We start from the raw sequence: 21,339 nt of genomic DNA, 5'->3' as shown, positions 1-21,339 counted from the left end.
CGCTCTTCGATGGTCTGCAGTTAATTTCGGCCCATTTGCTGGCTTATGCGGTACCAGTCCATAATCCTTCAACCTTCTTCTAATTGTAGAGTCACTTACAGCCACCCTTCGTACAACACGAAGCCGCTGCTGCAGTTGAAAAGCGTTAAGGCGTCGATTTCTTAAAGAAGTTGTTACAATAAATCGATCATCTCGCTCAGAAGTGACCCGATTCCTGCCAGATCCTGAACGGCGCGTGAACAAACCAGTCTCCCGATAACGTTTATAGACTCTATGAACAGATGACAGGCTTAGATGCAGTCTTGCAGCCACAACACGCTGACTAAGGCCAGAATCCAGCAATGCCACAACTTGGGCGGCTTCTGTGGGCGAAGTATCCATACGTTTTAGAAAAAAAACCTTTTTTCAGACGTCCCAAAGTCACAGTATTGAAATAAAAAACAAAAAGTTTAAGGATAGGCGCCAATTTTTAGTTTTTAAACGCTAAATGTACTCCAACCCTAAACACACATTTGTCTCAAAACAGTGATTCATTTCGTTTATAAGATAAACAAATGAAATTCTAATTTTGAATTTAGAATTTTCGCTTATTACTGTAATGGCCAAACTGCCAGCTATACATTTATGTATTTTTTTTCATCGTATGAATTCTTTTTTGTGTTAAATTCGGACAGAAACAATGAAAACGGAAGTGTTTCGATTTTTTTGATGAGAAGTGTATATTTAAAAAAATATATTATTTTAAGTTACTATTATAACAACGGTAAAATTTAGCAGAACACTAAAAACAGCAAGATTAAAATCTCAATTATTTAAACAGAAGCCTAAAAGGAAAATGATGTTAACAATCATAAGGAATTTGATATCGGCATTTTTATTAAAAATCGCATACCCAATTCTTTGGAAGTAGGAGTTAATTTATACGTTGTCTTTAACAAAATCTTGTCTTGACATTCCAAAGCCTTGTTATACATGTGTATGGATATCAATAAAGATGGGACATAGATTATGATAGCCAACATTATATTCTTTATAGAAATCCTAGAAAATTGAAAAAACAGCAGATATTGCAAAATATATTACATTTGTAACTTTTATATCCGAAATAATAACAAAAATATCTCTATTGATGAAAAATATACCTCGGTTGATGGAGGTTTAGATGTATTTTATTCACTGAAGTTTTATAATTTACAATTTGACTTTCAAAAAGAAATTACAATAAAAGCGTTGCAATTCAAATACTTACATACATATGGTAAAGTACAAAAGATTATTATGAACATAGGTGCAACGCAGGAACTCCTACAATTCGTTCTAGAAGTCGCAGCTACTGATTAAATACTCACTACATCTTCAAATAGCCGTGTTATTTCGGTCCGGAACGTGTTACAAATAGTGACGATCGTCAACTGTCACTATTTATACATACGCAATACGTATTTCTTGGAATCGCTCGTCTAATTCTATGAGTTTATATTGACGACATCATTGTTTCTGCTTTCATGCAAAATACTATCGGTTCACGAAGTCCCATAATCTCCATCTACTCAGTTCCAACGAGCGAGACTTGAGAGAAACTTTAGATTTTTCAAACGTTGCGGTTTGTTAAATTAATTTGGATGTTTGCCAAACGTTTTATTGCGGTGGATAAAAACCGGATTAATTTGAGCTCCGATGTGTTCTTTATCTTCTAATATTGATAAAATATTATAGGGGTCTTTAAAAGTTGGTGGTTTGCCAGATAAATATCTCAATCTATTTGATATTGCCAACGTGTTGATAGAGATTGTCTATTTCGTGGATATAGAAGATAAGTATATTGAGAACAACGACGAGGAAACATGTTAAAATAATTATTACGGTATTTTTCATGTTCCAGTTTCATTTAACCTCAAGGCAAATTGTTGCAAAATTAAATTAAATAACCTGTTTCAAAATACAGACCGACCTCACAGCAAAACATATATCGCCGTCCCCGGAGAATAAAATGACAAACGCATATATCGTTTTTTTAATGTTTTTTGATATTCTGTTTCTGTGAGTTGAAATACACCTTGTCAATTTTTTCCAGATTTTTCTAGTGATTATTTACGGAAATACTGAAGATTGTTATTTTATTCTTTTTAATTTTAAATTACAGCATTAACCAGAAGATTATAATAAGAACACATTAGAAAAAACTTTCAGTTTACCTTAATTTGGTTATAGCACGTGTATTATTGTTCCCTTAGATTTATCCAGTTACTCAAATAGCTAAGTGCACTTGTCATTTTATTCTGTTAAACCAGAAAGCAACTACATTCACTAATTTCCTTTAATAAAATTTACTTCACACATTACTTTGATAATGTTTATTGGTGAAATTCGTTTCAATCATTTTTAAGATATTTTTTAATTCTTTTAACCAAATAATAATAAAATTTAAACAATATCTTCTTAGCACATTGATACATTCATTCTTTAAACACCAATATTATTTAGTCTTATTAGAACATTCGATTTACTAATGAATGATAAGCAAAATAAAATAAAGTAACCTTCCACCATAACAATACGTTATCGGAGTCAAAGGTAACACGAAATTGATTTCAAGCAATGTTTAATTGTCTCAAATCATGCGTTAATCGGGATTATTAGTATTGTCTTATCCTATTACATAATAAAATGTTTGGAATAGGAAGTAACGCAACGATATCGCTCATTTGCTCATCCTCGTCCAGGTCAATTTTGTTTGTTTTATTTTTAGTAGGGCCAGTGCACCGGTTGGCGGCCCCTCTCCGATTTGCGGCCTTTTGAAAGATGTGACGAAGAAAAACTTAAATTTTAGGCGTTCTATCACACTCTTACACACGAAATTACGATTTTGGAAGAGTAGAATAGTACTATTTACTTACTTACTACAATTGAAGGCTATTTAATTGGCAGGATAATATCAACCATACGGCGACAAACTTTTGTTAAATTCGTCACCCATACGAACCTTATGCAAAATCTCGCAATGTTACAAAAAATTAAGTAAATACGTGTCTTTTCCGAAGCAAATAATTAAGTCTTCTATTTTACTTCTACAGTTCCGATGTGTTTTTATAGTAGCAGTATTAGTTAACTAACGTAATTTAAAATCTCTTTGGTTAAAAATATCCAAAATACATATACGTATAAATCAGAAAGGCCGCATACTAATAGGTATATAGGTTTTACAGGTTTACGGCTGAGTGGCAGGTGACTGACGTACTGAATCGTATAAGTTTTCTTGCCTTCTGGTTTATGTGATAAGTTAAGTTAGGTTACGATTATTATTTTAATACTATTGCGCGTGAGCTGCATTTCGATTAGTTTACGGTCGCTGTTATGCTTAAATGTTTTAAAATGTTGTTTACCTAAGAAATGTATAAGATTTACATGGCCGCAATCTAGCTCTATAAAATTAGTTTGCGGCCACTCAAACTATGTGGTTAGATTCACACGATATAAAAGAACATTCTGAAAGCACAGACATCTGTGGTGTTTTCTCGTGCACTGAACAAGTATTTATCTGTTACTGTTATATCGTCTGCATAGCCATAGATATCAGGCGTCAACAACAGACCTTTAATATATTATGAAAAAGGAGAGAACAGTCACTGAAATCGGGGGCGTTACACGTACAAGAAGATCGCCAGTAGATGGAGGATTTGATTCGTCATTTGCCTCTTTTTCGGGAACAGGCTGCAACTTGACAACCTTTCAAGATTTTGTGACACGTACTGTCCTCACATATAGACAACAGAGGCGCATCAGCCATGGAACGATATAACTCAGGCACACGGTTATAGGGGACAAATGCTGGAATACCACCAGAAACATTTTTCTTGTGATGAGGTTAACCAGATGTTCATTTTCACCGGGTAACCAAAATGTACTACCAGAAGAGTACTTTACCAAATTTCTATTCCGATTGTTAATGAATAGTTAAAACGAGCCCTGCACGTCGACCTCTTGGAAAACTTGTCAGCTTTTTGCAGGTGCGAATTGCTTTGGTGCCTCGGCACTGGTACCTTCCGCATTGCATGAAGAACGGGCGTCAGATGATACGATAAAATATTCCATCGTCTGACATATAGCACCCGATTACGCTAGAAAACTCCAGAAAAAAGTGGCCCATGAGGATATGGTTACTGAGTTAATTCTCCTGTATCGGAGCTAGCTGAAAGGTCTGGCGATCTCAACATCGTAATAGATACAGTCTTAAATTATCTAATGTAGGTCAGTATCCACTAGAGTTCACAGAATAGACAGATTTTGACCTATGTGGACCCTGTCCACGAGGTTTAGAAGACGTCTACAGCTGTAGTTGTGTTTCAGGATGTATACGTAGTAGGTAATTTGTGCAAGGAGGTAGCGTCAGTTGAAAATGTGGTTTGCAACTGCCTCTTGAAGAACATCAGTAGTCTGTCAATATTGATGTGATAGTAGCCCAGATTGAGTTCTCAAATAAACTTCATATCCATCGAAGGAGTTTCCAAGTTTGTGACCATTATTCTAGACAGCTTTATGTAACTCTGGAGTGTAGTGGAAAAAGCGATTTACGTCTATAACTGTGCAGCTATAGCTGTAATACGTAAATACAGCCGGAAAAAGGCAGTAATGCGTATTGATTAATTCTTACATACGGCCACAAATTGGCTACGGGTGACCGCAAATCGAAAAAAGGCCGTAAGCTAGCCTACTGTTGCAAATATATTTAATTTTAAAATTAAAAAGACAATATTCAGTAATTATGTTTTAATTAAAACTTGATTATGTGTTTCATCCATTAAAAATATAAGAGTACCATCCAAATATCAAAACTAATAGAAATAATTGCTTAAATTGCCATACGTTGAAATACAGGACTGTCCCCTGAGCACGTGATGGATGTATGCAATCATTATAAATGTCATATTAAAAATATAAGTAAATAAATGTCATTGTCAAAATCATATTAAAAATATAAGCCATTTAGGTGAGTATGACAAGTGCAAACCTCCATATTTTTTGACGATTGTATTTTTGTCCACTTTCGTCTTTTGTCCAGTTACTTCCTGTATGTGTTACCAGTTCTTTAATATTGTAAAAATCAGACTGATTCATTTCTTTTACTTCATTGCATTTATGATGATTCCATACATCTGCTCAGGGCTGTAGGCAGTCCTATGTTTCAACGTATAGCACTTTGAGCAATATTTTCTATTAGTTTTTTTGATGGATAAAACATAGAATCAAGTTTTAATTATTTAACATAATAAATTATACTGAATATTGCCTTCCCTTATTTATAAATTAAATATTATTGCAAAAGTAGGTGAAATGCTAGTTTATCAAAATTGCACTTTACTGTTTTAAATTTTATTAAATTAATTATTCTGTATCAAAAAAAGTTAATCTCATGAAAATAATATTTCCTAATTAATGTACTTATATAACATTAACAAAATTTTGTTTTATTTTAAGTACTAGAACAAAGTTATATTTGACTTTGCCAACCTCAACAATAATTCAAATAACCAGAAAAAAAATACTACTGTCTATAATCGTCAAGCTTTCACTCTATTATTTCCAACGAATAAAATGATATTGATTCCTTTTTTTTATATTGCATAATAAAATTTACGAGAATAAAATGACAAGTGAAGTGACTATTAAAAAAATATTCTTTAATTGTTTTCTTGCTAAAGTAAAAAAAATACATTATCTCCCAAACTGTAAACTTAATAGCAAATTAATAATAAATAAGCGTTAGTGTAAAAAATTAGCTATTTAATTCAATCTTTGATGTTTCACATAGTTTATTTGTTACAAAGTTATGACGATATTTCAGTTTTTTATTTTTCCTGAAAAGTTGACTTTTTGCACTTATACTTTTATTCTCCGGGGACGGCGATATATACATACATACATATATATTTATATTTGTTACTGTGGTGTCACTTTATAATAAAAGTTTCTTTTTTGTTTCAAAATGAATAAAAAGTTATTCATAAAGTAAATATCAGATTCGTATGCCTATACACAATCAAATCAATCGTATGTCAATCCGCACTGGGCCCGCGTGATGGTTTAAGGCCCGTTCTCCCTATCCATGCATAAGGAAGGCCCGTGCCCCAGCAGTGGGGACGTTAATGGGCTGATGATGATGATGCCTATACACACTGTATTATCATCATTAATTTAAGAGCCACGCTCTTGTCGGTGTAGCATGCTCCATGCTACTTTTTAGGGAAAAATAGGGCAGTTATTTCTCTCTTGCCTTCCACCCCGCAGTACACTGTCTGACGCGAGTGGGATACATACTCTATAGAAAATGTTATAAAAAATATGGACACAATCCATTATATTTTGTCTATTTCAGTACCTACAAATCACCTGTGCCCAGCTTAAGACGTATACAGGTTACGTATATAGGTTGTGTATGTACTTTAAACGAAAAACTATAAAATAAATAGCCAAATAGAAGACATAGGTCCTATTTTAGAATGTTAACTCATTTCCAGACCGATTAGTCGTTTAAGAAAACAACAAGAACCACCAATAAACTCTGAACAAGCAGCGACGAAAAATTTGAAGCTTAACAAAAGCCAAAAGATCTAAACGAGATAATAAAATGGACTTACACATTCTCATTAAATTGTTATTTAATAGTTTATTGTACAAGACAGACAAACTGTTCATCTTATTACCAACAGAAATGTCTTCTACAACAACGGAAAAAGTGACATTTGAACTTAAAGAGATAATAGAGAATAATAATAAATGACTTAACTCGCAAACCAATCTCAAACAGTTTCAGACACAACAAATAAAGTCAGTGAAACTTTAACAGCGCTTCAAATTCAAATGAAGTTACATTCCTTTTAAAATTTGAAAGAACCAAAACGGCTTATGCATATTTTCCACATCACATGATAATGACAGAGTACATCGGAGGTAAACCAACTGTCCTCAGAGCTCCGGGAGGGGGAGCGGGGATGAGGCTTGCAATTATTCCGCCGATAATGTCCCACGACGCGTTTAATATCGCCTGATAATATATTCAGGGTTGTCGATTAACAACATGCTTCTTACTTAAAATTTTAAAGGAGAAACTGACGGCCATGCTGCTTGGGACGAGAAAGCTGAAACTGCACAAGGCATTTTGGGGCTTTTGGAAGTGAGAGACATAATTCCAAAGGATAAGCAACTGTGTACACGGATTTAAGATTTGAAGTCAGAAAATAGAAAGCAGAAAATTCTAAAATCAAACTTAGACCAATTAGCCGGCGAGACGAAGCCATTAGACCTTAAATTATTAATCAATCTTTATCAATTATTGTATAAGCATAAGACATAATTTGACTACTAAGTATATTCCCAATTTGGATAGTCATTCATCGCCTGATGAACTAAGTAAGTACCCACACCTCACCGAGCTTTCTGTTAAACCAACGTGATAGTTGGTGAGCTGTATCGCCATTTGTAATGGTAGAGCTAACTGTGTTAGTGAAAACTGCTGGTTCCTCTCGTGTGGGTTGTGAGGTGGATTACCAACCTCATCAACCCTGGTCTCAGGGTTACTATTGAGCCGCCAAAGGTCCCTGACATGACTCATGTAACGACTACTTACTTACATCAGTAAGTAGTAACCGTGACCAACGGCTTAACGTGCCTTCCGAAGTACGGATCAGCCTACTTTCGGACAATCAGGTGATCAGCCTGTAATGTCCTAGCCAAACTAGGGATCACAAAGTAACGTTTGTGATATTTCCCCACCGGAATTCGAACTCGGGACCACGAAGACTATTGCTGCTGCTGCTGGTGCAAGTCCAGTACAGAAGAACATACCGGCACTCCCAGTTTGATAAGCTGAAGTAAATACCTCGTATTCTTGGCCTAGGTCACGATTGCAAGACCTAGCCTTAATTCTGTACCTGCGCACCATAAACTTGATGCAACATTATATCTTTTGACAAGTACATTAGAAAAATTTATAGCAAGTGCTGTGATAAAATTATGGCATACTCGGATGAAAATATGAGTGGCGCCTTGTTGTTGCTGTCAAACTGTTCTTGTATTTTATGAAGGGCTATTTTTGATAATTGCGTTTTGTTATGAAAGACGATGCCAATGTTGCAGTCTTTGCTTCCATCATAGACTAAGATTTTTTTTCGCGCTTACATTACTATATGTACTACTACTATTTATCACATTTTTTATATATCTTTTATTATTATATTGCCTCTTTACGGATACATTTTCAAGGCAAGAGTAAACAGGCACTTTCTAAGTAAGCATGCCCCACCCTCGACCACGTCATCACTTACCATAAGATGAGATTGTGATCAAATGCTTGCTTATAACGCGCAAAAAAACACAAATCAAAGTTCCAGCCCTACAAAACCGTCGCAGGTTTGTCGGGCTCGTGATTACGGACATCCTCCGTGCGCCGGCGCATGCATATTACATGAACGTCTTGTTAAAAACGCGTCAATCTCAAGCATTGTTGGTTTTATCGACCCTGTTAATGATAGCGTTGTACGCATCAATCGGTTAGGAGCAAAAAATGAATGGGGTAAATGTTCAATGGCTTTTACTGAGTCTTTGGGTTATGTTACCTAATTTAATATTGGAGCTGGTTTGAAAATGAGACCACTGAAATATTTGAGAGAACTTTTAGTTCTTAAGTCAACCGTAGTCGTAGTAGGAATTGAGAATTCTTTCACCACTATTCCAAAGGATAACACTGAATCTTCTTCATCAAGTTTGATGAGCAACCTTACAAACACTGATGAGGCCCGGCCACCAAGTTAAAAAAGGGATATACCACAGGATATTGTGAGATCATGGTAGGAAGGTATTTGCCTAGCAATATCACATGCCTAAGCCAACAAAATATGATCTAATAAACAGTATCGACACGAAGAGGAAGAACAGGGGGTCTAAATAGGCCACATTGAAGCAATTGATATAAAAAGCAATATTGCAATTTAACATTTGCGCCTATAAAAGTAAATGCGCAATTTCAACAAACGTCAAATAGCAATAGATGAGTTGCTTATATGTGGCATTTTAACCCCCCAGTTAATTCAAAGATACTTTACAATGCTAGAAACATACTTATTGAAGTTTCTAAAAAGGTATCTGTTCACTAGCAACTTACAGTTGCATGACCATTGAGCTTGCGTGCTTCAACGACAGTATTAATAACAAATCGAACATAATTTGCGACGCCCAATGGGTATATTTTCACTTCCCCAAGTAACCCGTTCTAGGCTGGGCCTGCATATATACCACCTTCATTACAACCTGTATTATCGTTCACTACACATAATTTCATTTGAAATGCGAGATTAATTTAAATATTTGAATTGGAATAATTGTAAGAAGAATGTTGCTTTAGTTTCATTTAATAATGTACTTTATACAAGGGAAAATATATCTAACAAAACCTTGAACCGTGAAATTGAATTTAGGTAAGGGTCGGGTTTAAAGGTAACCCTTACTTAAGGGTCACTTACGTAGGAATATGTTAAGGGCCCGTTGGTGAGGCATGAGGGCAAACGGGCATGAGAGTCACAAACTCTAGGAAAATTAGTCACATTTTAGTTTTTGGATATTCTAATCTAATCTAGCCTACACGATCCCACTGCTGGGCAAAGGCCTCCCCTTCCTCTTTCCATTTTTCGCGGTCCTGTGCGTATTCCGGCCAGTCCCTCCGGCAAGCGTCCAAGTCGTCACGCCATCTCTTGGAAAACCATCTCTTTTTTTCTTCTCTTTTTTGGATATTATCATAAATAAAATCTGGGTATTCACAAATGATCAGCCAATCACTGACGATACGCTCATCGCGTTAAATGCAGCATTGACACCTGATGCAATTTCTATGATCACAAAAAGTGAAAAGGTCATCATGACTGTAAAAGGCTCTTTCCTTCAATCAATTGATAAGCAACATTGTACTTGGCTATCTATGAAACAAAACATGAAATTCGAAATATTTGAACTTACAATAAAGATAAAGAGAAAATTTATAATAACGATAAGTTTAAATCTACATGTAGTAACTGTAGGCTTGTCCGTCTAAAGTAATTTTAGTACTCAATATTTTAGGTATGGCGCCGGCGTCGGCTTAATGATCGGATACATAGATCGAAAGAATTTCACATGGACAGGAGGAAGACCCGGCGGTGCAGTTAACACGCTCGTCCCGACTTGACAAGAGCTGCGAGTTCAAATCCCGTAAGAGTCAAACTTTTTCGATTAAAATTTTCTCTTTGTGAGTTTCCCTAAGCACGAGATAAACATAAAAACATACACACTTGACCAAATCATACAAGTATTGATATTGACTTAATACATAATAAAATATACACAAAGTCCGAACACTTCCAGAGGTACTCATTGTATAACTCGTCGTACCACCGACAGTCTGTAATCTCGTTGCATATTAATTACATGCGATGAGACCTAATAACGTTTATTTATACGGCGCTCTAATGAAAACACGTCGATGCTAACAGAAGGAGATAAATTTCTGATACGACTCGACAAAGAAGTAAAATACTAGAGACGCGAGTGCGTAAGCTTAAAGCTGTATTCACTATGGGACTTGATAGATAGATAGATAAAATACTTTATTGAGCACAATGGACACAAAATACAGAGATAAGGACAACATATACAGAAAAGCACAACAGGCGGCCTTATAGCAATAAGGCCTTCTTTTTTAAGGGATCTTTTTTGTGCAGCAATTTCTTCCAGGCAACCTTTGGGTACAGGAAAATTTTGTACAAATGTAATAATACTACTACCACTGCTTGTTTGACTTGCTTCTATACCAGATGGGAGCGAACAAAAAACCGCTGCAAACTGATTGTCTTTTTCATCTCTCGAGTAAGTTGTTAGTGGTGGCAGACCTAATAGTTTCGCATATTATAACATAATATGACACACCGTTACGCCAGCATTAACACTTTCTTCATAATTATGATCAGCGACATCCGAGCAACAACATATCCACAACGCTAGATATTTCATGACATCGAAGCATCATGAGATCCATCACCAGCTGCCCAAGTTTCTTAAACCTTGCATTCCACACGCAACGGCGGCACAGCATTTAAATTTTACTCGTAGTACTCCTCGTAGCGAGCTGCCTTCTCGCCAGCTCCACATCACCAATCACGGTAAGCCCACACTTCCTCGCTGACTCACTAGATTTCGCTTTTCCCGACATACTGGGAGTACAGCAACATGCCATCCCTGAACAAGCTCAGTATGAGTGTGAGAGTGTGACGGATCTAATAGTTCCGATCATGTGACATAGATGGCGCTTATCGACAGATGGCAGCAACAACCTTGTCGCCAAAGTGTGAGCATTGATGAAGATTGTTAGTTATATTCTAATTACTTCTGGCTCTATTCACTCCGTTTGTACGAGGCTTTAGATGTATATGTAGATGAGCTGGTGTGTAGTCTGGTGAAAGCCGTTTAGTGTTCCTCATTTATCGGGTAAAATGTTTATTACGTGACTTAATTTTATAGATGGTAGATCGCTATGGTATAATGTAAGGGTTATAGACAATTTGACCAACAAAAAGGCCCTGGTTTCGAATGCCAAAGAGGTTAATTTAGGAAACGAGTGTGCTTCAATTGTTTTCACAGTCCAGACCCTAGACGGCCTAAGCCTACAGCAAATAGTCTACAAAAATGGACACCTTGCACCAAGCGCGACGTATCAGTAAGGCGTCTCGATTTACGCGAGATAAACTTCAGAGAAGGTAAAATAGAAACTTAGAGAGAACGAATTTACAACTTGACTAAGCTCACAATTTTATAGATTTAATTTACATAGATATAAGAAAAAACATGAAAAAACATTTCACATGATGGGCGTTATCTACATATCTAGCAACGAAGGTAAAATAAATGTCATTGGTAGAGTCTTGCTGGTGACTATCGAAGGCATAGGCATACAAAGTCGTAAACACGGGTATGCGAAAGGTCTATAACAGTTTTATGAAGATTGTCTCCTAAGGTCTAGGCCAGCTTTTAATTTGTATTGAATTTTGTTTTATTGACTATTCTGGTGCATGATTTTAGTACCTCGACTAAGTTTGTTTAACCCACTGTCCGTACAGAAATCAACAAAAGGATGAAGAGGCCAATGGTGATGATTTTTGTGTTCTCGAGACATTGATTATCGAACAAACAGATATATTTTCATAGTCATAATAATCCCTTTCGAGACCGTAGCCGTGGTGAGGTCATTTCAATTCCACTGGCACGGGCCTAAACCAATGATTTTCAAATTTGTTTTCGAATTCATATTTGGATCATAAATTATTATCACGTGCTCAACAGTGAAAGAAAATATCGTGAGGAAGCCCACATTCCCGAAAAATCGCTTCTAAAGTGTGTGTCGTAACCTGTATTGGGGTGGTATTCCCATTGCGGGTAGGACAACAACTTCTCATATAAAACACAGAACAAAATACTTAGAAATCGAAGCTTCGCTCTTCATAGCTGCACCATACAAGCACACGACTACATCACAATTGCGGTAGTCAAAAATACATCCATCGCAATATGAACTAATTACCCACACTTCACCGAGCTTTCTGCACCAATTAGACGATAAAACGTAACCTTGCCAGAAACTAATGAACAAGTTGACAGTCGCCATCAACATGTCAAAGACACAAAAACTAAGACACATCATAACGTAGACAGTTGTAACTCATTCATCGCAGACATAGACGCAAAAACCAGTCTGGGAGTGTAAATCGCGAAACTATTTGGACGAGAAACAGCACACGGTATATAACCAGTGCGCTAACTGTTTAGGCATCGTAATCGTTCCTTGACATAGGTAGGTACGCTTCAAACTATGCACGCCTACCGAAACTAGATACACTTATTAGAGGTGTATAAGTTAACAAACCGTGACATATTTTATGAGTATTTCATTTTAAAATGTTATCAGCGTAATAGATAATTTGAAGTCAACCGTTGAAGTCAATTGAACACATATTGTTTTTTTTTTACCATCTTCCTGCTAAGTAGTTAAAGCTATTGCATAGAATCTACAATAACTCACGTTAAAATAAAAACTACCATCACAATAATTCCCAACAGCGTTTTTCAAACGTTTATCCCGTTTTATTTTATGACGCTCGCCTACTAACCCAACCCAACTTGATGTCACTTGCAGGCATGGCATGGCACATTTCTATAAAGTTGCCAAACTGATGAGATTTATAACGTGACATGTCATGGACTAGTGCCAATCAGTAGTTCGCACTTAGAGACAATAGAAGTGACGTCTCCATCAGACATGTCGGGAATCCGCTTATTTAAAACTGCGGTTTTGTTATGTTCCATTCGGTTTTTAATATAAATGTAGCAAGCTTTTTATAGCCGTGTGTAAGTGGCGTGACGGCGGTCAACCCTACGTACAAAATTAAAAAGAAACTGGAATATTTGAGAAGGAATCAAATTCAAATTCCAAATTTGAAAATTCAAAATATATTTTTTAAATCCCCAGAGGCCATAAAGTTGTTTTTCATGGCGGCTGTAATGACAAACAGTTGAACACATTGTGTACATACTCTTTGTTTCCCAAGCACATAATATTTATTTATTTTATTGTTTTAGATAAAACAGATATGGCACGTAAAGTATCAAAGCACCTTTTACATTATAAATATTAAATAGGTGAATTTCAAGTAGTAGCTGATAAGTCTATAGTAGTAAATGTCAGCGGAGTAATGTATATCCCACGCGAAACCGCAGGAGGTAGCTAGTCATAAAACTTTAGATTCAATATCTACTTTTCATTCAAAACAGTTTCCTTTTCGAAAAATAATAAACAGTCTATTCAAATTTAGTTTACGACAAAATAATAATTTAGAGGCAATTCTTTTTTATTATTATAAATTCGGACGGGTATAAATTATTTATTAATAATAAAAAAATCTCTATTCTTGTTCGTAATTTGGATGATTTTAGGTATAAGGTGTTATAAAAATGTGCAATTTATCTTTATTCAGTTGTTCATTGCATTTTCACAAAATATAATCATCATTTTTTTTGTCACACCAATTTAATTCCTTCTGTTAAATTAGGAGCGGCCTGTACCTATGATGCATAGGTATAGACAGTATGTATAAGAACCTTCTCGCAAATACCACCTATTAAATAAAAAAGCCGCTACCAAAACGGACCATCCGTTTTAGAGCTACGACGGCGCAGGCATACAGACAGACAGACAAAGAGATAAAACTTACAACACTTTCATTTCATTTCAAAATAGACAAATTAAGACATTAGTCTATAGAGAACCGCAGAGGTAATGATTGGCCACCTGATGCGACACGATTCGTTTATAAAAAAACATAGAAGGAAACATTTTAGGAAAGAGAGGAAGGGGTAGACCTAGGAGAATATTTATGAAATAAAAGAGAAGGTGCAGGTCGTGTCGCAGGAGGTGAAGGATTTGGCGGGAAGAAGAGAGGAATGGCGATTACTCCACCGACAAGATCGCAGCTCTTAAATAAAGAGAGAGAGAGAAGAACTCACTACACATCCAGTTACCCTTCTCTTCTTCTATCGTGTGGGTTGTGAGGTGAATTACCAACCTCATCAACCCTGGTGTCAGGGTTATTATTGAACCAAAGGCCCCTGACATGGCTCATGTAACGACTACTTACTTACATCAGTAAGTAGTAACCGGGACCAACGGCTTTAGTGCCTTCCGAAGCACGGATCATCTTACTTTTTGGACAATCAGGTGATCAGCCGCTCCAGTTACTCTGATTACGGTAATCTTATTGAGTTTTATGACATCATCGCTTAGACATCCCATACACATTCAAGCGCTCTTAATAAAAAAAATATTAGCATATAAATTCGTTCTTAATGAAATTCCTTATTGGTCTGATCAAGCTACGATATCCAAGTCACATAACTCAGTGATCTAAATACGCGGCTAGATCAAACGCACGCGCATGCGAGACGCACTTTCCTGTTATTGTCTTTTAAATATTTTTTATGGCATCAACATACTCACGTAAACTCACACACGTAATCGTTTAGAGGGTGGGCAGAGTCAAAAGAACGGATCATCTCACTTTCGGACAATCGGGGGATCAGCCTGCATTTCCTAATCAAACTATGGACTGCGAAGTGATTTTTGTGATATGTCCCCACTGGGATTGGAACCCGGATCGTGAGCCCAACGACCACTGGACCACGGGTATGGTCTGATCAGCTGTTTTCTAATTACTTGTGTTGATCCCCAGTCTATTACTGACTAGGGGGTTAGTTTAAGTAAGCGCAGTTTTCACTAACACAGTTTTCTCGACCATTATAGATGGCGATACGGCTCACCACCTATCACGTTGGTCTAACAGAAAGCTCGATGAGATGTGCTTAGTTCATTTTGCGATGGATGTACTTCTGTCTACCCCAATTAGGATCGTCATGAGCTTATGTTACGTTGTTTATGTAAGTATGTAGGATAAAAGAAAAATGTTTGAAGCAACAATAGAAAATGTTTTCTAAATAAGAGGAACTGTTCTAAGCAAACGTTGCGATTTCTCTTTGAAACTAAGCCTTTAGAGTAAATACCTACTTAAGAATGCAGTGGCTAAGTATGTCTTCTACAAGGGCCCTTTACACCTCACTAGTAACTACAATTATTATAGTTTGTGAGTAGTTTGTTAATCTGTACTGTCCACCATCATCTTCTTCCTAGCATTATCCCGTTTTTCATATGGCCCGCTTACCTAACCTGAAGATTTGACAGGTCCGGTTTTTTACAGAAGCGACTACCTGTCTGACCTTCCAACCCGCGAAACGAAAACCAGCCTAATGCAGGCTAGGAAACATACCTCTGAAACGCATGATTTATACGGAGTGGGTTTTTCTTCACTGAAAACATCTTTTAAAACACGTCTAGGGCCCTGTGCCGAGGTTTATCTTGCAGCTTCTTTTCCCCGGCTATACAGGTTGTGAGAAGCTGCAGTAGTATTAAGTGGATGAGACGTTCGTTATGTAAAAAATGACGATTCAAAAAGTATTACCTACTGAATAAAGATATTTTTGAGTTTGAATTTAAATGCTGATCAGGCGATACCTAATCTTTTCCCAAACACGAACTCGGAAACTATTGGTTTTGAGCTCGTGGTAGTAATATATGTAAGTAACGCTCTTAATTCACATATGGCCACTTCAGATATTCGTTAGGTTATGTACATTCTGTGAAAAGGACATTTAGGGAAATGAACATACTGGAAAATAGTCATTCTAGGAAACGTGAGCTGCCGCAATACATTTTGAAAATTGGACGTTCTAAAAATAAGTGTAAATTATCAACTGCTACAAGTTCAGCTTACTATTCACCCTATTGGGGATTACTGACGTGAAAGACACATGTAAGTATGTGGGATAATGAAATAACTCGGATATTTTTTAAATGTCTTTACTCCTTTTATTAAAACCAAAATCATCTAACCCGACCGACATCGCACCAAAGACTCCCCTTCTTACTTTTTAAAACTGCCTTACGTCCCATTCATTAACCATCCTTCTTTCATACCATAAACAATCAAATTCTCATTCATTATCCTTACATAGCATTCTCACTTTCCTACATGTATATATACATGTAGAACACTATGACTTTAAACTTCCATCTGGGAACCTAAAAATAATTGACAAAGACCAGTGTTTTTGCTAATTTTATGACGTGACTTAACGTGTATAATATATTTACTTCGAATGACATTCGCTACTTGGTCGTATAACAAAGACTACAATTAAACCACAGAGTATGCAAACTAAAGTGAGACAGAATTTAGTATGTATGCGATTCAGTAAATCCGATGAATGTGCCCACAAATACACCTGAATGCTTGAATGTATTCAACATTCTACTAATTGAGATTCTAAGCTCGTTGAATGTTATTCTGTACAGAAAGCTTTGTAATGTTTTCGTTTCACTATACTGCTCTTAATTGTTTGAGTTTTTTTTTTAATAATGTTTCATCATCACCAGCCCATTAACGTCCCCACTGCTGGGGCACGAGCCTTCCCTATGGATGGATAGGGAGATCGGGCCTTAAACCACCACGCGGGCCCAGTGCGGATTGGTGGTTATTAACGACTGCTAATGCAGCCGGGACCAACGGCTTAACGTGCCTTCCGAAGCGACCGAGCGCGTTAACCGCTGCGCCGCCGAGCTCCTCAAAATAATGATAATGATTAATAAAGAAGAATATTAATCGATGATTATTTGCAAAGAATATTAGGATAAGATAGGTACCTTGCGAAATGAAGTAGACTTAATAATAACTACCAACAAGTCTGAACTTCAGACCTTTGATAATTATGACGAGTAAATAATTTTGAATTATTTTTGATGAGCAGCTGAATGCGTTCCATGATTTCTCTACTCTTAGTAACTCACTCACTTAGTCACTCACCACTCACCATTCACCACTCACCACTCACCACTCACCACCCACCACTCACTTAATTTTCTTCTTCACTTCCAGTCCAGCTATTTTTTAAGTACCAGATGTGTCTTTCTGAGACCCAACACGTGGCTTTTGATCGAGTATGCAATAATTTCCTCAGTTCGACATATTTTGGTAGTTAACCCAAATATTTGAAAATTTCCCCATCTTCACACCATCGCTTAATTAGTGACATACCACATCGGCTTGTTTGAGTGCGGATGAGAAATTTACCTGATTCCGTAGATAAGAGCTTGATAGTTCAAACTTAATAAATGTCAGTTTTATCTCGAGATCAAGAGAAATTTGTAAACCAGATTTGTTTGTTTTAATAGATTAGTAGTTAGTACTATAATATATTGGACATGTAAAGGTTGGAAAGTGTGTACATTTTCAAGAATAAATAAATTAGTACATACATCAGTAGTCATTAAAAGATGTATACCTGATGAGTTTAAACTATCATAAATTGATATGCATAATAGAGATTATAAAGAACCGGAGAGGAAATATAATTGGCCATCTGATACGATACGATTCGTTTTATAAAAAAAACATCGTAGAAGGAAAATTTGAAGGAATGAAAGGAAGAAGTAGACCTAGGAGAACATTTAGGAATAAATAAAAGATAAGGTTGTACCCATCTGTGCCTCGTTTATCAAAACTTACAAGTCTACACGTTCACAAGTTACAAGTTACTCACAAATACGTGTAAATTACGTTTATCAAAAAAAAGTAGAGAGATTGTAAAATATACTTGTGAAATAAATATTGACACTTGTAACATGTAATTTACGTGTGTAGTTTTGATAAACACATTCTTGTAATAATTAATACTTTTAAAAGAAAATTTCTTGTAATAAAGGGCTTGTAAGTTTTCATAAACAGAGCACTGGTGTTTATTTCCTCAAGATAAAGAACTGTGAAATAATTCACGTACTTAAATATATAAATCAAGTCAAATTTGAGCATAATATAACTGCGGGTGGTCTAATATTATATAATATTCAAGTCCTTTATAGAATAATATATTATATTACATTTACATAATGACTGACATACATTTTCATTACATTTCCTATTTCTAATCCATTTGGACCGTAACATTCGTAGTTAAATAAAATTTATTGCGTCCTGAGATGGAGTGAAAGTAAATACAATAATGGAGAAAAGGAACGCATTAAATTCATGTCAATTTCAAGTTATGTTACTATGAATAACATTATGTATTTGTGTATTAAAATCAATATTGTCTATGAATTATAGCTTCTATGCTGCACTGGGAGCGAATAAAAATATAGAATACGATCAGCTGTTAAACGGTAAAGAAGGACGGGTCTACTAGGTTCTGCGTTCTTCTTATTATCGTGTGGGTTGTGAGGTGGAATACCAGCCTCATCAACCCTGGTGTCAGGGTCCCATGTTACATGCCTCATGTAACGACTAATAAACTTTCATCAGTCAGTAGCAGTCGGGACCAGCTTAACGTGCCTTCCGTAGCACGTATTAAAACAAGAGTACACAAAAGTGTTTTTTGTGATATGTCCCAACCGAGATACGAACCCGGAACCACCGGATCGTGAGCCCATGTTTGAACAACTGGACCACGGAGGCCGATTTCTTGTCATGATAAGGTTTAACTACCTTTTTTTTCACATGGCTTAAAGCCACAAATGGCATTAATAGCCGGAAAAAACGTTCATCATATCCATTTTAGAACTTTGTTTCGCCCTGCCTACCCCATTACGGAGTAACGGGCGTGAGTTATTGTCTGTCTATGAAATGCAACCGCCATACAAGAGCTCATTTACTTCTGTCCTTACATAAACGCTGCCTTAATCCTATATAAGTCGAGCCATAAGTCATACCAGCGATACCTCATATCCAATATTGCAACATAATAGAATAAGGGCCCTGTCTGACAAGGACACCATGGTGCCGCAACCACGGTTGCGTCACCAACAAAATGTATGAAGTTCCATAAACGCTACCTCATCAGGGAGGTTAGCCAAATCATCAACCTCCTGCCCCCACCCCACTCTAAGTGGGGTCACATATATTCCTCTTCCATTTATTTCTTCACCTCAGTACCTTTCACACGCAATATCCTTCTTCACACAATCCAACCACACTTAAACGGCATCTGTGGTCCATCAAAAGATATAATGTTGCATCAAGTTTGTGATGTGCAGGTACAGAATTAAGGCTAGGTCTTGTAATCGTGACCTAGGTCATGAATACTAGGTATTTACTTCAGCTTATCAAACTGGGAGTGCCGGTATGTTCCCCTGTACTGGACTTGCACCAGCAGCAGCAGCAACAGCCTTCGTGGTCCAGTGGTTGCGGGTTAGGCTCACGATCCGGAGGTCCCAGGTTCAAATTCCGGTGGGGACATACCACAAAAATTACTTTGTCATCCCTAGTTTGGCTAGGACATTACAGCCTGGTCACCTGATTATCCGAAAGTAAGACGAAGCACGGATCGCTTCGGAAGGCACGTTAAGCCGTTGATCCCGGTTACAACTTACTGATGTAAGTGAGTAATCGTTACATGAGTCATGTCAGGGGCCTTTGGCAGTTCAATAACCCTGACACCAGGGTTGATGAGGTTGGTAATTTACCTCAAAACCCACACGATAGAAGAAGACCACACTTTTGGGGTTATTGAAGTCATCATCTCCCTAGCATTATCCCGTTTTTCACAGGGTCCGCTTGCCTAACCTGAAGATTTAGACGACTGCCTGTCTAATCTTCCAACCTGCGGAGAGAAAACCAGCCCAATACAGGTTAGGTCACATACCTCCGAAAATGCATATCTCGGGAACGTGGGTTTCCTCGCTATGTTTTCCTTCACCGCTGAGCACGTGATAATCGTTTATTGTCCAAACAGTTAACAGTTTGGGGTTAGTGAAGTGACAGTGATAAAATGTATGGGATTGACATTAGGTGGCAAGTCAATCCTATGTATTCCTATCACTTTCACCTTGGTTTCTCGTATAGGGTACTTGACAACCTTGTCAAATGAGATACTTTATACGAAACGTCAAAACGAAAGTTTTCTTTGGAGGTTGTATGGAAATACTGACCTGTGACGTCATCAATAAAAGCGGTCAAACTTCATCCTCATTGTTACTTAATTCATGAATAAAATTCTAAAATAAGTCGAAAAGTAAAATGAGGTTGATATTTGATCATCGTAGACTAGCTTCTATTTCTAAATTAGCTTTTTACAATTTATCTTTGACACAGTCAAATATCCTATTGTTGATTGCGCCATCAACAAGACACCAAGTATCAACAGCATACATTTTGTTGATGGCGTGACAATGGTGTCTCAAATTATTCCTTGATTACCTTAGGTGTCCGAGATCATAACTAGCTTTTTTCTTTTTTACAGTCTCACAAACCAACATACCTACAAAACAGAAATGCAGTAAGTGTAATGATGATGTTAAAAAATATATTAAATTTACTGTAACAAGTAGGAAGATATTTCTCTAAATATCGGTTTCAAGGATTACGTATAAACGCAAGTCTACTAAAAATTGAGGTTAGAATTCTAGATTGTGTTTCAAATAAAGAAGCTGCGTTCAAATATAACGGCCACTTACCTGAATAGACGCGCATATCGTGCGGGTAGTCGAAACTTCACGAAAAACCACAACACTATCTATTTAATCAGAATCTAGTCACACAAACCACAGCACAGCACAAAAGTCGCACAAACACACACTAATCCGAAAAAAGTTTTATGACAAAAATTCAAAAAGGAGTTTAGACAAAAGAAAATGAATAAGAAGAAAATGTGAATAATAATTTGGTT

The 21,339-nt window shown here is 36.6% G+C and overlaps 1 protein-coding gene across 2 annotated transcripts in view; it reads right to left on the bottom strand.

Annotated features, from left to right (window-relative positions):
* Nucleotides 1-21,339, bottom strand: part of LOC126370736 (uncharacterized) — a 303,349-nt gene that overhangs the window by 253,551 nt on the left and 28,459 nt on the right. The window contains exon 1 of one of the 2 annotated variants that reach the window (XM_050015769.1): nucleotides 21,128-21,279. The exons of the other annotated variant lie outside the window; for it this stretch is intronic. The gene's annotated coding sequence lies outside the window, so the exon portion shown is untranslated. Of the gene's footprint in view, nucleotides 1-21,127; nucleotides 21,280-21,339 lie in introns of those variants that run through there. 2 annotated transcript variants of the gene reach the window in all.

This window comes from Pectinophora gossypiella, chromosome 11 (assembly GCF_024362695.1).
Source record: "Pectinophora gossypiella chromosome 11, ilPecGoss1.1, whole genome shotgun sequence".
NCBI lineage: Eukaryota > Metazoa > Arthropoda > Insecta > Lepidoptera > Gelechiidae > Pectinophora > Pectinophora gossypiella.
This window is presented reverse-complemented; position numbering and strand designations above follow the sequence as displayed.